Below are 17,336 nucleotides of genomic sequence, written 5' to 3'. Positions count from 1 at the left end.
AGAGACAATCCCAAAAAAAGAGTGTGGCGGAGACCGAGAAAAAATACTGCGCCAGAAAGAATCGTGCTACATTTTGAACTTAAGAACTCTAAATGCACACAGCCTGAACCAATCGGAGAAAATGTACATTCACTTGTAAGAGAAGAACTGTACTCAATGACGCTGAAAGACAGAACAGAGAAGGAGTGATTAGTAGTGAAAACAACTATCCCCACGGGTGGGGAGATAAGTAAAAAGAAAAGAAAGAAAAAATAAAGCGACATGAAAACTTGAGAAAAGAAGAAAAGAGTAAGAAATACCCTGTGTGGGAAAAGAACTAATAACGTTGTTGAAACAATTGAAAAACATACAAAAAAAATGGTCATATGAAAAATGGTTTCACCAAAATGTGAGTAAATAGAAAAAGGATTGGTGACTGTTCACTCCTAAAAAAAGATACTCAAAATATTGCCTTCAAAGTAAAAACAACTGGAAACTACATTTTCCAGCATGCAAAGGCCCGCTTGGAAGGAGAACAGGAAGTGACATCAAGTTAGTTTGAATATTTGAAGAGAGACTTGTCGAGGGGCTAGTTGATCATGAGCAAGGTGTCAGGAGACATCGAAATGCGTTGATCATCTCTTGTTAATGCCCTTTCTAATGAAGGAGAAAAATCAATAAAAAGTGCAAAAGTACTTCGGGAGTGCGGCCCGTTATTTCTTCCGCTTGGGAGGATTCGTGTGTTAATAAGTAGCGGCGCGGTTCAACCGCAGGAGATCGCACCCACATTGAGAGCTGCGGAACCCGGGCCGGCGAACCAAATTGGATGAATGAATGAATATATATATATATATATATATATATATATATATATATATATATATATATTACCTACTGGCGGTCGCCAGTAGGTATATATAGTTAGGATTTTTTCTCTATGGGTTTTTTGAAAATTCTATGTCTAATAACTTTGGCGTTTGTGGACGGAATTGGCTGAAATTTTCTGGAAAATGGAACATTTTGTTTCTGAGCAGCCACTGGAAATTTGGGGGGAGTTGGTCCAGGGGGGGCCGAGAAAAAAGGGGGGTCCCAAAACGTGTTTTTAACATTGAGTTTTCCATAGGGCGGTTAGCCTCACTTTTAGCCCGAACGGCTGAATGGATTTGCACGAAACTTGGCAAATTTGTAGGGACTGGTAGCCCGATGTGCCTTTTGTAGGTCTCAATATATGTGCTGCAGTGGATTTTGAGAAAATAACGTTCAAAAAAAGATATATATCTGTAAGCGCGGACCAGGCGGCGCCCCGGTACGCGTACTTGACGCGTAACGGAACTTCGCGTAGCGAAGTTGATTGGCTCTCCGGTGTCTGTCAACATTCTAAACAGTCCGGAGCGGCCGCCATCTTGTCTCTCGGTAGGATCGAGAGACAAGAGGAGGTCAAAAGCGAAGGGGCAAATGACCTTAAGGGGGCATAGTAGATACTCCCTGACCCCCTAGGTTTGATGTGGAGGCTTTAAAGGGGCCCCGCTAAGCAAAAAAAAAAAAAAATTTTTTTTGTTTTTTTTCGTGGTTAGCGCCCGGTACGCGAACCGGGAAGCGTACTGGGGAGCGTATCACAATAAAAAATGAATGATAGACTTTTCAAATGCTGTATGTTAATTGATTGTTGGTTTTGTTGATTATTTTTTTTTTTTTAAACTTTTTTTATTGTGTTTCATAATTTATTAAACTTTCTAACATTTCATTGTCAGAAATTTCATAATCATGGAATATAGATTGTAGTCTCTGAGGTTGTAAAATGTCCTCATTTGCAAGGAGGTTATCTACTGCTTGCACACATTGCAGTAGTTCTTGGTCCCATGTTTCATCCATAAATTCAATCTCATTTGGATCAATGATTTCTGTGTTGGACTCTGGAAGGACAATTTCAAATGAAATGTTTTGTTCACTTTCCATTTTTCCTGAAATTTGCATAAAAAAAATATATATTAGTAGAGGTAGGGCACTGTTGGGATTACTTTTAGATAGGCAGTTTTTATCAGAGAATTTATCTTTGGGCAGTGTATAGTATCAGAGTGGAAGTAGGAATATAAAAAAGTGTATCTAAATTTATAAGTACTACAGAGGGATAGTATATAACTAACAGAAAAAGTTTGCCATATTAACTTAAAGTGCACAATATACTTCAGTTTTAAAAATAACAACTTACCTTTAAAAAGAAGTTGAAGTTATTAATGAAAATCCAAATGAAATGTACACCAGGAAGTAGTAGTCAAAATGGCTGTGTTTCCTTCTCTTCCTTTATATATATTCGGGTACATAACCAATCAAATATCATGTAAAAAAAGTAGAAAATGAAAGTAACATTTTAATTGGTTGTCAATTCCAACACTTCAGATGTGTTTTGTGAAGTAATTTACCTCACGGTATTTAGAGAGGACTACAGGCTAAATGGCTAAATGGAATTCCAATCAAATTTGTGAAAATGGTAGGGATTGGTATGTAGTATGAGCTATTCTATATTTGGTGAAATTGTCTCCAGTGGCTTTTCTGTGAACTACTTTCCCACCTTTTTTGATGGTGCGCTTCCCAGGAAGCGGCCTGGTACGCGAACCTTAAGCGTAACGGGAGCTCACCATTTTGTGTTTCGGTCGAATTATGATACAAGATGGAGGGTAAATAATGTTCAGAATGGGTAGAAGGGGGCACGGTAGACTTATCTTGACCCCCTAGGTTTTGTGAGGGTGGCTGAGGAGGCCCATATGTGCGGAAAAAAAAACATTTTTTTAAAAAATTTCGCGAGGTTAGCTACCGGTACGCGTACCGGGTAGCGCACCAGGGAGCGTATTTTGTTGAAAATTAGTGAAAATAGTTAGAGTAAAAAAATAATTGTGAGTGATTAGATGTAGGGTAGCTCTGAGAAGAGCTTTTGGGTTTATGGTACATTTAGGTACTTATAAGTAGGTACCAATGCACATTTTTAAATTCAGAGTGAAAACTCTGTTGCCCTCATCTGAGAAGTGAACTCCATCTCCTCTGTAGATATCTTGCATGTAGTAACGCAAGTTATTGTTGTACAGGGAGCCCATTCCATGGTCTCTCATGTAAGCTGAAACAGATTTGTTTACATGCTTCCTCGACTTCTCAATTTGTGGACAAAATTGGTTTGACCACCTCCATTTCTGTCTTTGGCATATATTTGAATATACCAAGGCAGTCTGAGGAAAAAGTGCCATCAATTGCTCAAAGGTGTCCTTTAAAAGCATTTCCAGACCTACACCAGTCAAAGTGCCCAAGTCATTACCTCCACAGTGCACAATTAACAGGTCAGGTTTTGGCAAATGCATAAAGGTTTTCACCAATGGTATCAATTGGTGACATTTTAATCCTCTCTGGCCAAACCACTTAATTTCCACATCTTGTAAATTGAGGTTAGGTAAATTCCTGCTTTCAACGTACCTTTGAGCCCAGTGAATATAACTATGACCAACAATCCAGACAGAAAACATGGTGAGAGAAGGTTCTCCTGCAGTCAGATGAAGTGTGGCAATGAAATGGCAGTTGAAAAAATGTGAGTTTGAAATGAAAAAAACTGTGGAGTTTCTGTGTTCATGAAGTAGTAACAGTGATTGGTGGATTTTGATTGATGAAAACAGAAAGTTAGGGTGTAGAGATGTGTTCTTTGAAAGATGTATTTTGAGTGGTCAATAAAAAATCATTAAATGAAAGAAAGCACTGGATATGCAGGTGCACTGAGAGTTCAGAGTTCAATTGCAACATTGTTGTGTGAATTTGCAAACACCAGAGTTTCTCCAAGAGGTGGTTGCTATGGAAAATAGGCAGAAAGGGCAGAGGGGGAAGGGTTTTCATTTGAAAAAAAGTGAGGGAAGAGTTTTGATTGGGTGACATGAGAAATATGTGTGAAGAATTACACCATTTCTGTGCTTTTGATAGCTGCAGACTCTGGAGTGCATACCTTTTGCTCTGCTGAAGACAAATTGGTGTGTTTCTGAGACTGTTTTCAAACTCAAAGTATTTGCTAAGGTGAGAAAATATTTCTTTACTTTAGATAGAGAATAGTGTGCTTTAAGGAGAAAATTATGATTTATGTGGCGCAATTTGCTAGTAAATATGCTCTCACATGTGCATGGAAATTTTTGATTTTGAATGTTTCTGTTATATAGCCATGTTAAAAGTGACTCAACCATGCTGGAAAGTCAATGAAAAATTGATTTCATGTATTTTAATGACATTTTAAGTCATTTTCTGATGTGCAGTGTTTAGAAATTATGATTTGAAAATCGTTTTTGTGGAAAAGGAATTGTTTTTAAAATCATGACAAGGAAATAATGGTGTATGGTTATTTATAAGGCAATTGACTGTCCTTGATGTTATTTTTCTCATTTTATTGTAAGACCTTTCTCTGTGGCGCAAATTGCTTGTAAATATGCTCTTACATGTGCATGAAAATTTTAATTATCAATGTTTGTGTTACATAGCCATGATAAAAGTGAACCAACCATGCAGGAAAGCCAATAAAAAAACGCTTTCATGTGTTTCAATGACATTTTAAGTCATTTTCTCATGTGCAGTTTTTTGAAATTATGATCTGAAAATCGTTTTTGGGAAAAAGGAATTGTTTTTAAATTCAAGAGAAGGACATAATGGTGTATGGTTCTTTATAAGGCAATTGACTGTCCCTGATGTTATTTTTCCCATTTTAATGTCAGACCTTTCTTTGTGGCGCAAATTGCTTGTAAATATGCTCCCACCTGTACATTGAAAATTTTGATTTTGAATGTTTATGTTACATAGCCATGTTTAAAGTGACCCTACCATGCAGGAAAGCCAATCAAAATACGCTTTTATGTGTCTTAAGGACAATTTAAGTAATTTTCCCATGTGTAGTGTTTTGAAGTTATGATTTGAAAATCGTTTTTGAGGTAAAGGAATGTTGTTAAAATTTATGTTCGCCATATGCCACCAAATTTCTTTCTCAGGGTTGCAGCAGGGTGCTGTTGAGACACCCCTGCACTTTTGGAATAAATTCCTAATTTGTGATGAGCAAATTGTTAATCGCAAATTGCACCTTCATTTATATGAGCCTCCTAGCCCATGGAAATGAATGGGTAATTTGCAATTAGCAATTTTCTCATCGCAAATTTGGAATGGTAAAGAATCGCTATTTATTCCTTAAAATTCGCTTTTTTGGAAATGCAAAATAGTTATATGATACATATGGCGGTTGATGTCTAACAAGATAAGAAGCTTATGGATACATTTATGATGACTGGTGCAATGAAGTAGAAATCACTTACTTCATTGGTAGGCCTTTACAATAAATTATCTCCTCTGTATTCTTCATCAAGCATAACTTTAATCTGCAATCCTGAGTAGGCCTCACCTTAAACAAACCTCTGGATAGGCCACATCTTATTGTCATCCTGATTTAATCATTTATAATTCTAGGGACAGATTTATGATAGGTGTATACCTCTTTTGTGCCACTTAGAAAACATTGTCCATGGGGAAATGAATTAAAATGTCATTAAGACACATGAATGTGTTTTTTTTAAACGTTTGCAATTTTTTTGGGTCACTTTCAACATGGCTATGTGTCTGAAACAGTCAAAATCTAAATTTGCAATGCACTGGTGGGAGCATATTTACAAGGAATGTGCTTCATGGGGAAAGGTCTTATAATGTAATATGGGAAAAATGACATTAGAGATACTGAAATGCCTTATAGAGAAGCATACACCATTATGTCCTTGTCATAAATTTGCAAACCATTACTTTTCCCCAAAAACGATTTTCAAATTATATTTAGAAAACAGTGCACATGTGGAAATTACTTAAAATGTCAATAATTCAAAAATTGTGATTCCTTAAATGCAATGTATAAAAAAAAAATATGTAAAAAATGATATTAAGGATTTGGAAACTACCACCAACTTGTAGTTTGTGGTAATTTGCGAATTCTTTTCAAAAAGAATTTTTTTTTTAAAAAAAAAAAGGTCCCATATGACGCCCATACATGCCATTAGGGCATGTAGGTGTGCCATGTGCTCCCAAATTTCTTTTTCAGGGGTGCAGCAGGTTGTTCTTGAGATACCCCTGCACGCTTGAAAAAAATCCTATTTTGTGATGAGCTAATTGCTAATCACAACTTGCAACATTAATTCCTATGAGCCTCCTAGCCTATGGAAATGAATGGGTAATTTGCAATTAGCAATTTGCTCATTGCAAATTAGGAATAGTAAAGAATCGCTATTTATTCCTTAAAATTTGCTATTTATAATATGTAAAATATTTTGATGATACATATGGCAGTTCATCTGTAACAAGATAAGAAGGTTAGGGATAGATTTATGATGAGTGGCGCATCCCCAGGGATGTGACAGTCATCCTGCGCCACTGTTCCGCCACCCATGGTGTGCTGCATTTACAATGCGGCGCAGCATGGGGCAAAAAAGGCACAGATGTGTGACGCATCTGTGCTGTAAAGGTGGCGCATTGCTGGAGTTGTATCGTAAGTGCGATGCAGCTCCAGCAAGGATCAGGGGTGCCCCATCTATACAATGCTGCGTCAAGACCTATGCCTGCTTAAAGCAGGCGCAGGGTTTTGACGCAGCTTTCTCCTATCTGATTGTAAATGCGGCACACCATGGGTGGTAAAGCAGTGGTGCACATTAACTGGTGCATGCCTGGGGATGTGCCATTTAATATAAATCTGCACTTTAACGTTTGAGTATGTGCAGGGGACACAGAGTCGTTGAGGCTTATCCAAGGTTAAGAACAGATGAGTCCTGTCCAGTGAAAAATTAGACATAGGCTTCACCTGCTCAGCATCGCTGGACATGGCTAAATAATAGCTGCAAAATGTTACTCTTGTTAAATAATTTTACTATTATAATCTGTGAGATTTGTCTCTTACTCTGCAACATCTCATTGTTGTTGTCTTTCTTTAAAGATAAAGACAACCTCAACATGAGCGACAATCTGCAATCAGTTGATTTTGACCTCATCATTGAACTTGTAATTGAAACATCAGTGGATGTTGATCCATTGGATGATTTAAATCCTGAGGATGAAGAAGAGCGTGATGAGGATGCAGATTTGTCCGAATTATATGATATAGGATGGGAAGATGACCTGCTTGAGCCTTTGGAATTATAAACATTTATTTTTAAAATTTATAATCAATAAAAAGTAAAAAGGTAAACCGTTTAATTTAAAAATAAAGACACCTTCAAAAACAGGTTATGTGTAGTGTCTTCAATAAAATATTAAAATATGCTCATAAAATTAGATCAGATTCACATATAAAATAGCATAGGTAACATAAATATAAATCTCATTTCTTTTCTGCTACTTCTGTATTGTAAATTTGCAAGGACTAAAAAATCTTCTATTTAAAATGTCAAGTAGTGTGTTATGTTTTTGATCACTATTACTGATTTACTGTTTGATAATATTTTTTTATTAACATTTTTATTATATTTTTCCTCAGATTCAACTATGCCTTCAAAAATAAGAGAGATGAAGGCTGCAAAACGTCAAAGACAGCAGGAGAAAAAAAAAATGCAGCAGTCCTCTAACAAAAAGATTTCTCAAGCGATGAAGAAAGCACCGGGTAAGAGCTCTAAATATTTCATAAAAAATATTTCAAATAAAAAAAATATTAGTACAGAAAATGTTTCAATCCATAACAACACAAGTAAATCAAATGGAAAGAAAAGGACAAATGAAAATGTTAGTGCTAGAGCAAGAGATAAATCTGTGCATGATAGTAGAAGGAAACAACAGTTTACGGAGATTCGTAAACGAATGTTCCGTAACAGGATAATTGGCAATTTGTTAAAAAATATTAAGAAAGGTCAACAGAAATTAGTTTTTTATAGGAGAAAAAAAAAAGTTGAGAAAGTTATTGATCAGGCTTTTGAAATTAAACGTAAGTTATTTATTTTGATAATCAATAGAATTAGGAAGCTAAACAAGGCAATTTTTGATTTCAAAAGAAATAGTAGATGGAAGAGAATAGTTAATCGTAGTAATTTTTGTGAAGTTTTTTCTGGAGAATGGATACATAGTTCAAGCTGTGAGGCATTTTTTAATGAAGAGAGTTATTTCCAGGATAATGATTTGGTGCATGCAGTTGACATCAGTGGTCGTGCTTATGAAGTGAAAGATGGTTGTCCAGTTGAAAAAGAAAAACTTGTGACAACAGAGGCAGAAGAGTTGTTAGGTAATGAGGTTTTAGGAAGACGTGCTAAGGGTCCTGTGTACACCTGGAAGTGTAGTAGTATTTGCAGTGTGCGACAGGATTCTATCAATTTGCTTTGTGATTTTGTACGGTCATTTAACAAGAAAAGTTTGAAGCAGAAAATGAGGTTGTTGCAAGAATTAGATCCTTGCAGAGTGAGAGAAGTGACAGGTTTGCATGGTCATTCACTGGCTTGTCTTTCCAGGAGAGTATGCCAGAGTGTTTTTCATCATTTCAGGATGCTAGCAGTGCATCATAACAAAGTGAGGAAGTTAGTTAGACTGTTGTATTATGCTAAGAGTCCAGCAATTATGCTGAAACAATTATGTGCTGCTCTTCTGCATGGTTCTGAAATAGATGTGAGGAATATATGTGAAGAAATTGAGTTTTGTTACTTTGGAAGTAAAGAGGAGAATGTTGAAATTGAGCAAGAAATAGAGGGTCATTTGGAAGATACTGTACAGGTTTCCAGTACAGATAATTTCCAGAGGGAAATTGCGACGTTTGACATGAAATCAAGTGAGAGGCCTAATTTCACTTGTGTGTGTTGTCGACGCACTTATTATAAGAATCAGACTAAGTTAGTGGATTTATATGCAAAAAGTGAAAGGGAAAATAATAGTGAATGGAAGGATTTTGCAACATACTTGATGGTAGAAAATTGTTTTGATTTGGGATTGGATCAACGTGTGTGTACTTATTGTTGTAACAAATTAAAACAAAACCAGATGCCTGCTAGAGCAGTTCATAATAATCTGGAGTTGGTTGAGATTCCTTCTGAATTGAAGGATTTAAATACTTATGAATCTATTTTGATTCAAAGTATCCATCCCTTTCAGGCTATTGTAAGAATGGAGCCAAAGACAGGGAAATTGCCTCCATCAGATTTACAGAGAGGATTAAAGGGAAGAGTTGTTTATTTGCCTCTAGATTTGAAGAAAAACATTAACACAATTGGAGTAGAAAAAGTGGAAGAGGAACCTCTGGTTATCTTAGTTAATGGGGTTCCGACAAAGAATAAGAAAATATGGCAAGATTTAGTAGATGTTAGGAAAGTTAAAAAGGCAACATTGTATTTGAAAAAAAATAATAAATACTATAAGAATGTATATGTTGAAGAAGAGGAAGTAAGTGAGGAAGAGGATAGCGATTTGTGTGCTGGTCAAATTGAGAAAGTAGAACCCTCTACTAGTGAGGAAATATATGAACATTATAGTGTTCATCCTTTGCATTCAAAGGAAGTCATGGGGAATGCTATTGAGTTGTTTCAAATGAAACAAGCCAAAGGGAGTCCCATTAGTGTTTGGGAGCAAAGTTTGGAAGCTCGGTGTTTCCCACAGCTTTTTCCAACAGGTCAGGGAGGAAGATATGATGAGCGACCTCATCAAATTCCTGCTTCTGAATACCGGACTTTGCGATTGTATGCAGGAGATGCTAGGTTTCGACAATGCATTCCATATTTGTTTCATCTCCTGTTTGAAAGCGATCTGTCTGGACTGTCATATGCAGTGAACCACATCTTGAAAAGTGGTATACACATGCAAAACATCTCGGCAAGTGATTTTATGGATAAAGTGAATGTCCAAGATAGTATTTTGGATTCTCACCTGATTAATCTCATGGCGTGTCAGCGTGGTACTAATGAGTACTGGTACCGTCGTCATGGTGATTTAAAATGTATGCTGAGGAACTTAGGTACTCCCACATGGTTCCTCACTCTGAGCTGTGCCGAGTATGGCTGGGAAGACTTACTTGAATTTCTACGAGAGGCAAATGCTAACGTAGAAAACATCGAATTCAAGACACCCGGAGAACTGTGCTCTTTGGATCCAGTCAATGTATGTAGGTACTTCAATCATAGATTTGAAGCTATGATGTCTTTCATCATGAATAAGAAGAATCCACCTCTTGGAGAGGTGTTGGATTTCTTCTGGAGAAAGGAGTACCAAGCAAGAGGTGCTCCTCATATACATATGTTGCTGTGGATCAAGGATGCACCTAAATTTGGAACGGATCCAGATGACTCAGTGATGAGTTTCATCCAACAGTATTCTACGTGTGCTGTTCCAAACGCAAAGGAGAAGAAAAGCCTAAGAGAAAAAGTTCTGCGTTTCCAAAGCCATCGATGTGGAAAGTACTGCCGTCGTAAATTCCGAAACAAGGACAAGTTCTACACTAAATGTCGTTTCGGCTATCCACGACCGGTGATTTCTAAAGGAAGAGTAAACAGTTTGATGTCTTCGCTGCGACACAATGTCATGAAGAAATCACCTAAAAACACTTACAATTTGAAGAGGAACGAAGAGTCCAAGTACATCAACGACTACAACCCGGTGATTTTGTCCATGTGGAATGCTAACATGGATATACAGTTTGTGGCTGATAACTGTATGGCTGTGGCTCGGTATGTGACGTCTTACATCACCAAAAAAGAGAAGACAGAATTGAAGGATATGTGGGAGGACATTTCCCATGAAAAGAGCCTCAGCAAGAAGTTGTACAGTTTCAGTCTGAAGATGTTGTCGCATCGAGAAATCGGAGCGTACGAATGTTCTGACCGGTTGTCTTCAGCAAGTCTCTATGCCAAGTCCAGGAGTATCGTTTGGGCGAGTCTTGGTCTTGCTGCAACGCGTAATCGAGTTCTCAAACCTGTGCGGGAAATTGAGTATTTGGCGGAAAAGGAGCCAAACAGTACCGACATTTTGAAGACAAACATGTTGGATACATATTATCCAAATCGAAGCAGTCACCTAGAGAATGTTTGTCTGTATGAGGTTCTGCAAAATTACATGTTCAAGAGGAACATCAAAGAAGATACTGAGAAAGGAGTGTATGCTGTAATAGGAAGTGAGGGATGTCTGGTGAAGCAAAGAAAATGCCACTTGATAAACCATCGAAAATTGAGTGGCGAATCTCCTGAAAAAAAGGAGTTTTTCTATTTAGCACTTTTGCAACTTTTCAAGCCTTGGCGTGCAGAAGAGGAACTGCTTGGAGATTTCCTCTGTTATGAAGACTCTTTCAATGCCGCCAAGGAGACCATAGAATGTCCTGCTTTTCCCAAATATGTAGAAATGTTGAATGCGGAAATTGAGCAGGAAGCAACAATTGCAGCCGAGATTGCCAGAGACAGTTCTCAGGACAGTCAGAGTTCTGCTTCATTGAGTCAGGATCCACTAGGAGGACCTCTTATTGAAAATGAAGCTGCCACTGCTATGAATGAGGTGGAAAGAGCCATGGCACATGCTCAAGAGGATGTGGTTAACTTAGAAGAGTTGGAAAGGCAACTCAACGTTGAGCAGAGGAAAATATATGACGAAGTTACCATGCAAATTGATCATGGATTAAGTCATGATAAGAAAGAGTGCTCATGTACGTCGTTGAAGCCTGTCCGACTTTACGTGAGTGGAGAAGCGGGAACTGGAAAAAGTTTCCTTATTAAAGCAATTTCATGTTATTTGCAGGAAAGGACAGAGTCATCGCTGTCTTGTGTTGTCACCGCTCCAACTGGACTGGCAGCACATAACATTAAAGGGATTACTTTACATCGTTTACTGATGCTGCCAGTGGAGCATGACAACAAATTAGAATATCACAAGCTATCTGGAGATGCTTGTTTTGAAGTTTCAAGAATCTTGAGGAAAATGAAACTTCTTATCATTGACGAAGTAAGCATGGTTTCCAATGTCATGCTTGCCTTTGTGCATTTGAGGATGCAAGAAGTTCTCAAAACAGAGTATGATGTGTTATTTGGTGGCAAACACATCATTGTTTTCGGAGATCTTCTGCAGCTGACACCAGTGAAAGGGCAACCTGTGTTCAAAATGCTCACGCATGAAGATACCAGGAAGTGCCTAGGCAGCATTGGCAACGTCAATATATGGTTAAACTTCAATTATGCTGAACTGCATGAAAATATGCGTCAGGCAAAGGATGAAGTTTACAAGACTATTCTACAAGATGTTAGAATTGGAAAAGTGACCGAGCATGGAAAAGAAGCTTTACATGCACGATTACTGTCAAATTTATATCCAGAACAAGATGTTGTGCCTGAGAATATTTTTCAGAAAATTACTGATAAGAAATCTGGAATATGTTTGATGCCAACTCTTGCAGAATGTGCCAAATTTAACAACAAAATGTTGCATTTAGAAAAGCAAGAGATTGTGAAAGTGGAAGCTATTGATAGAGTAGAGCATATGGGATCAACAATTATTTTGTCTGAGAATCTGAAATCAAAATTGGATTCATTAGAGAAGACTATATCTAAAACTGCAGGTTTTGAAAAGACTCTGAATGTGTGCTTGAACTGCCGTATAATTTTAAGAAGGAATTTACATGTTGAAAGAGGTCTGGTAAATGGATCAATGGGTAATGTTGTTGATTTTGTGAAATACAGAAATAGAGATGGAATTGAATTTTTAAAAATTAAATTTGATGGCATTGAGGAAGTACAGCTAATTGCTCGTTGTTCTGCTAGATTTTTGCTTGTAAAAGACTTATATGTTCGCCGTAAGCAGTTCCCTGTTTGCTTGGCATATGCGGTGACAATTCATAAATCGCAAGGTTTAAGTGTAGACACTGCATTGGTGAATATTGGCAGTTCTGTGTTCAAGGAGGGTATGGCATATGTGGCATTGTCACGAGTTAGAACTTTATCGGGATTGTACTTGATTGAGTGTGATGTCAGAAACATTTGTGCAGATCTAGATTGTGTTAAGGAATACAATAGGTTAAGAAGAGAGTATGCGCCACATTTGCCTCAGTTTCCTTTGTTTGAGAAACGTCTGGTAGGCCGGAAACGAAGAAATGAGAACAATACTGGGGAGGTTGTAGCAAAAAGACAAAAAGTGAATGAACCTAAAATTACAAGCAGAAACAAAGAGGATTCTGTTGAAGATGTTGTTGGTTTTCAGTTTGAAAACAGTTCTGGTGTCAACTGCTATGCTAATGTAGTAATGAATGTTTTGTTTTCTCTAAAAAATGTAAAAGAAGAGATTGTGGTCAATTCTGATCAAAGATTTTGCAGTTTGTTGAATTCTGTGTTAGAGAAATGTAGCACAGATAGAACAAAAATAGAAAGTGTGTCTGAAATTCGAAACCTGTTAGACAGATGTTCAGGGCAAACACAATTCTCTCAAAATATTCAGCAAGATTGTCAGGAGTTTTTAATGTATATGCTTGATGTATTACATGCTGAAGGTGTAGATGTAGATCAGTTGTTTGGGCTTTCTTATCAATGGCAGCATGACTGCGAGAACTGTATGGTATCAAGTACTACTAGTGTAGACTCAGAAAGATTTATATATTTAACTTTGCCAGACAGTAAATCAGTGTCCTTTAATAAGCTAGTAAAAGCTGCTAATCACAGCATGGAGTGTAGCCAATGTAAATCTGAAATGATGTCCACATTATTTATACGAAAATATGGCCAGTACGTCATTTTAATGTTCCAACGATGTAGGCCTGATGGAACAAAATTGACAACTTTAATAAAAAATTTTGTAGCTTCGCAGTTGTCAATATCAGGAAGGACTTTTGTAACTACAGCAATTATATATCATGACGGCCCTTCAATATCATCAGGACATTACACAGCTTATTTAAAGTCTAGAAATGGCTGGTCATTCTGCAATGATTCTGTTTTAATTTTCAAAAAAAAATTGCCGTATGACCTTAAAAACTCTTACCTGGTGTTTTTAAAACCAAAATTTTAGGAAAATAATCTCGGGATATGATCTGTGGAATTTCAAGAAGTTCTAATGGCTCCTACACAATTTGGCCTTGAGGATAAGTGTAGTTCAGAGACATAACTTCTAATGAAAGGATTGGACATCATGGAGATGTATGTGCACTTTAAATGAGTTCAGAAAAATTGTTTCTTTTCATAAGCTAATTGAAGCAGCCAATCAAAACATGGAGTAGAGGGAATGTAAGTCTGCAATGCTGTCTACTGTTTTACATTGCTTTGTGATTAAAAGTGATGTAGAGAATTAAATAATTGTAGTAGTCATAGAGGTAGTGTAAGTCTGCTTCATATTAAGCAGTATCAGTGTCATAGGAAATGTAGAACATGACTGACCAAGAAGGGGAAGATATTACTATTCCAGGATTGTGAAAATGATCTTCAACATTTTAATTCTGAAAGTTGCGGAAATGCCAAATGATGGGATTGGCTTACAAGAAATCCAAGAGTTATAAATATCTCTGACTAGATTTGGCCTTGTGGAAAATAGTGGTAGAGAGCAAGAAGTCATTTATTGCATGTAACGTGTTTTTAAAAACGATGGAGGTTTTCTTTCAGAAAGTGGCGGGCTGAAAGTAATAACAGCACAAAAGAGTGTAAGCTGTTCATAGGACATCCTTGGACGTCATGGAAAGTAAGTTAACTTTAAGGAGTTCTGAATTTTATTTTCTGATGTTGTATGGGTTTTTTAAACACAATCATTTTGATTGTGTTTTTTTTTCCCCGCTGTTACATGATGAATACCTTCAAGTCACTGTTTTTAGTGAATTTTGATACATTCTGAGAACAGCAAAAATAAACCATTTAACATGTATAATTAATTCTGTACTGTTTGCATTTATGATGTATATGTAGAACTGTGTAGGAGGCATGGAGAAGGTGAGTTTTCTGTAAGTGTTAAATTTATTGTATGCAGTGCTGCACTTCTACGTAATCTTTCATATGCTGGACTACATCTGCACAATGAGATACCTAATCAAAGGAAACACAAGTGATGTGATTGTGAAATGAGCAAAATAAATTGCACATATTTCAATTACATCACTTGAGTTTCCTATCATTACGAATCACATTGTGAAGATCAAGTTTGGGTCTGTCCAGGGAAACATAGGAGGTTTCTACTTTGTTGAAGAGTGCAGTGGACATGACTCACTTCATTAGTAGACTTTCACAGATATTATCTCCTCTGTACACTTCAACAAGTGTAAATCTCATCTTGAACTCTGAGTAGGCCTCACCTCAAACAAATCTCTGGATAGGAGACATGTTATTGGCATACTGAAGCGACACTTTTCTGAAACAAGAGCAATGCAAAAGATGCACCATGTTTTAAGATAGTCCTCACTTCATCTGCATCAAGATACTGTTAGTTTAAAATGTATATCTTTAGCATTGTGTAGAGGACCTGGAGAAGCAGAAGCTTCTGTCAGTGTCAAAGTTGTTGAAAAACTATTTGTCCTTCAATATTTTCCCTTGTCTTTTGTAATTTTTAAATACATATTTTAATTTTTTTTTAAATGTTGGTTCTCTCTTTCACAGGTTGAAAGTATAGAAATAAAATGTGATTAATTTAACAGCAATTACAAGGTAAATAGTTGTACTCTTTTCGTTACATTTCTATCACATTCACCTACTATTAGATCCACTGCTTCACTTCTTTAATCCTCAGTTTCCTGCCTTTGCTACTTTCCTCATTCCTTTCTCTATTACCTATTTACTCAACTCCTTCCACTCTTTTTCTCAGTCCCTCTGTTCTCATAGTTCCTCAGTCTTGTTCACTCACTCCATCTCTATTACTCTTAGTGTCTGTGAATTACTTTCCCAACTTTTTTTTTTTGGGGACCGCTTCCTGGGAAGTTGCCCGGTTCGCAAACCAGCAGCGTTATGGCAGTCCACCATTTTGTGTTTCGTTCGAATCAAGATACAAGATGGAGGGCAAATAATGTTCAGAATAGGTAGAAGGGGGCACGGTAGATGTATCTTGACCCCCTTGGTTTTCTGAGGGTGGCTCAGGAGGACCATAGTTCTTCACTCTTGTTCACTCTCTCTGTTTCTATTAATGTCACTGTTTATGACTGATCAAAAAAATGTTTTTTAAAAAAGAACAGTAACTATAAGGGAAGGAAATAGACAGTTATGTTAAAAGAAAGACAGCTAAAGGGAGTAAACTAACGATACTGTTACCTACAATCCACTGCTGTTGATGTTACTGACCATGTCATGAATGATGTAATATGTGAAATCATCAACAGTGGATTGTAGGTAACAGTATCCTTATTTTACTCCCTAGAGCTGTCTTTCTTTTAACATAACTGTGTATTTCCTTCCCTTATAGTTACTGTTCTTTTTTAAAAAATATTTTTTTGGTTAGCTTCCGGTACGCGTACCGGGTAGCGCTCCGGGAGCGAACTAAGAGAAATACAGGTTGGCAGAGTTCCAAATTTTCTACCAATTTTTTTATAATGGGGAGTTAGTTCTGAAAAGAACTTTTTTTTTTATGTTTTTGTTGTTTTATATTTTTTTTAGTATTTTTTGAACATTTTTTTACTTTTTTTGTATTTTCTGAACGTTTTTAAAATTTTTTTGGTTTTTTTGGGGGGGGGGGAAACAAAAACGATCCATTATAAAGGGCTCAACAGGAGCAAAAAAAAAAAATGAATTTATTTTTTGGTGCGTTTTGTGCAAACATTAATATGATTTTGAATTGCTCGCAAAATCAAAGTGATGCTACTTTCTCTGTAGCAGATGAAAGCGCCACATTCCACGCACACTTGTTTTACGTGACCAAACAACATTTGGATGTTTGCAATCACCTCCCTCGCCTCTGGTCCCGACACCTCTGGAACCACCGATCTTCTTGCCATTTGGAGGGGATGTTGTTGTTGGTCACGTAGCTGGGCAGCACTATAGTTATTTGGGTGCCACCTACTCATATGCCGATGCATAGTATGATTCCCATAACTATATTTTTTATCGGTGCCCCTTGACAATCTGTCACCGCATATGCGGCAAAACACGTAACGAGCATTCACTTTCTTTTGCCCCTCAGGAATTCTGTAGAATTGCCAGATATAATTCTCCTTTCTGTTGTACCTCCTGGGCTCCTCTGGCAAAAACTCATGCTCTTCCTCCTCTTCCTCCTCTTCCTGTTCTTCCTCTTCTTGCAGAATTACTTCTGCAGGTGGTCCTCTCTTTCTTGGATTTGGTGGAGGTGGTGGGCTAGCACCAGCTGAAGCTACTAATGAAGCCATCACAAAGTCTCAATAAAGGGTCTTTCTCTCACCAAGATGAAAGTCAGAGTGATGAAAGAAGGAGGGTTTTTCATCATTTGGGAAAAACAAAAGTTCT

The sequence above is a fragment of the Lissotriton helveticus genome, chromosome 12, assembly GCF_964261635.1.
Source record: "Lissotriton helveticus chromosome 12, aLisHel1.1, whole genome shotgun sequence".
NCBI lineage: Eukaryota > Metazoa > Chordata > Amphibia > Caudata > Salamandridae > Lissotriton > Lissotriton helveticus.
The sequence above is the reverse complement of the archived record's forward strand: the minus strand, read 5'-3'. Positions refer to the sequence as shown.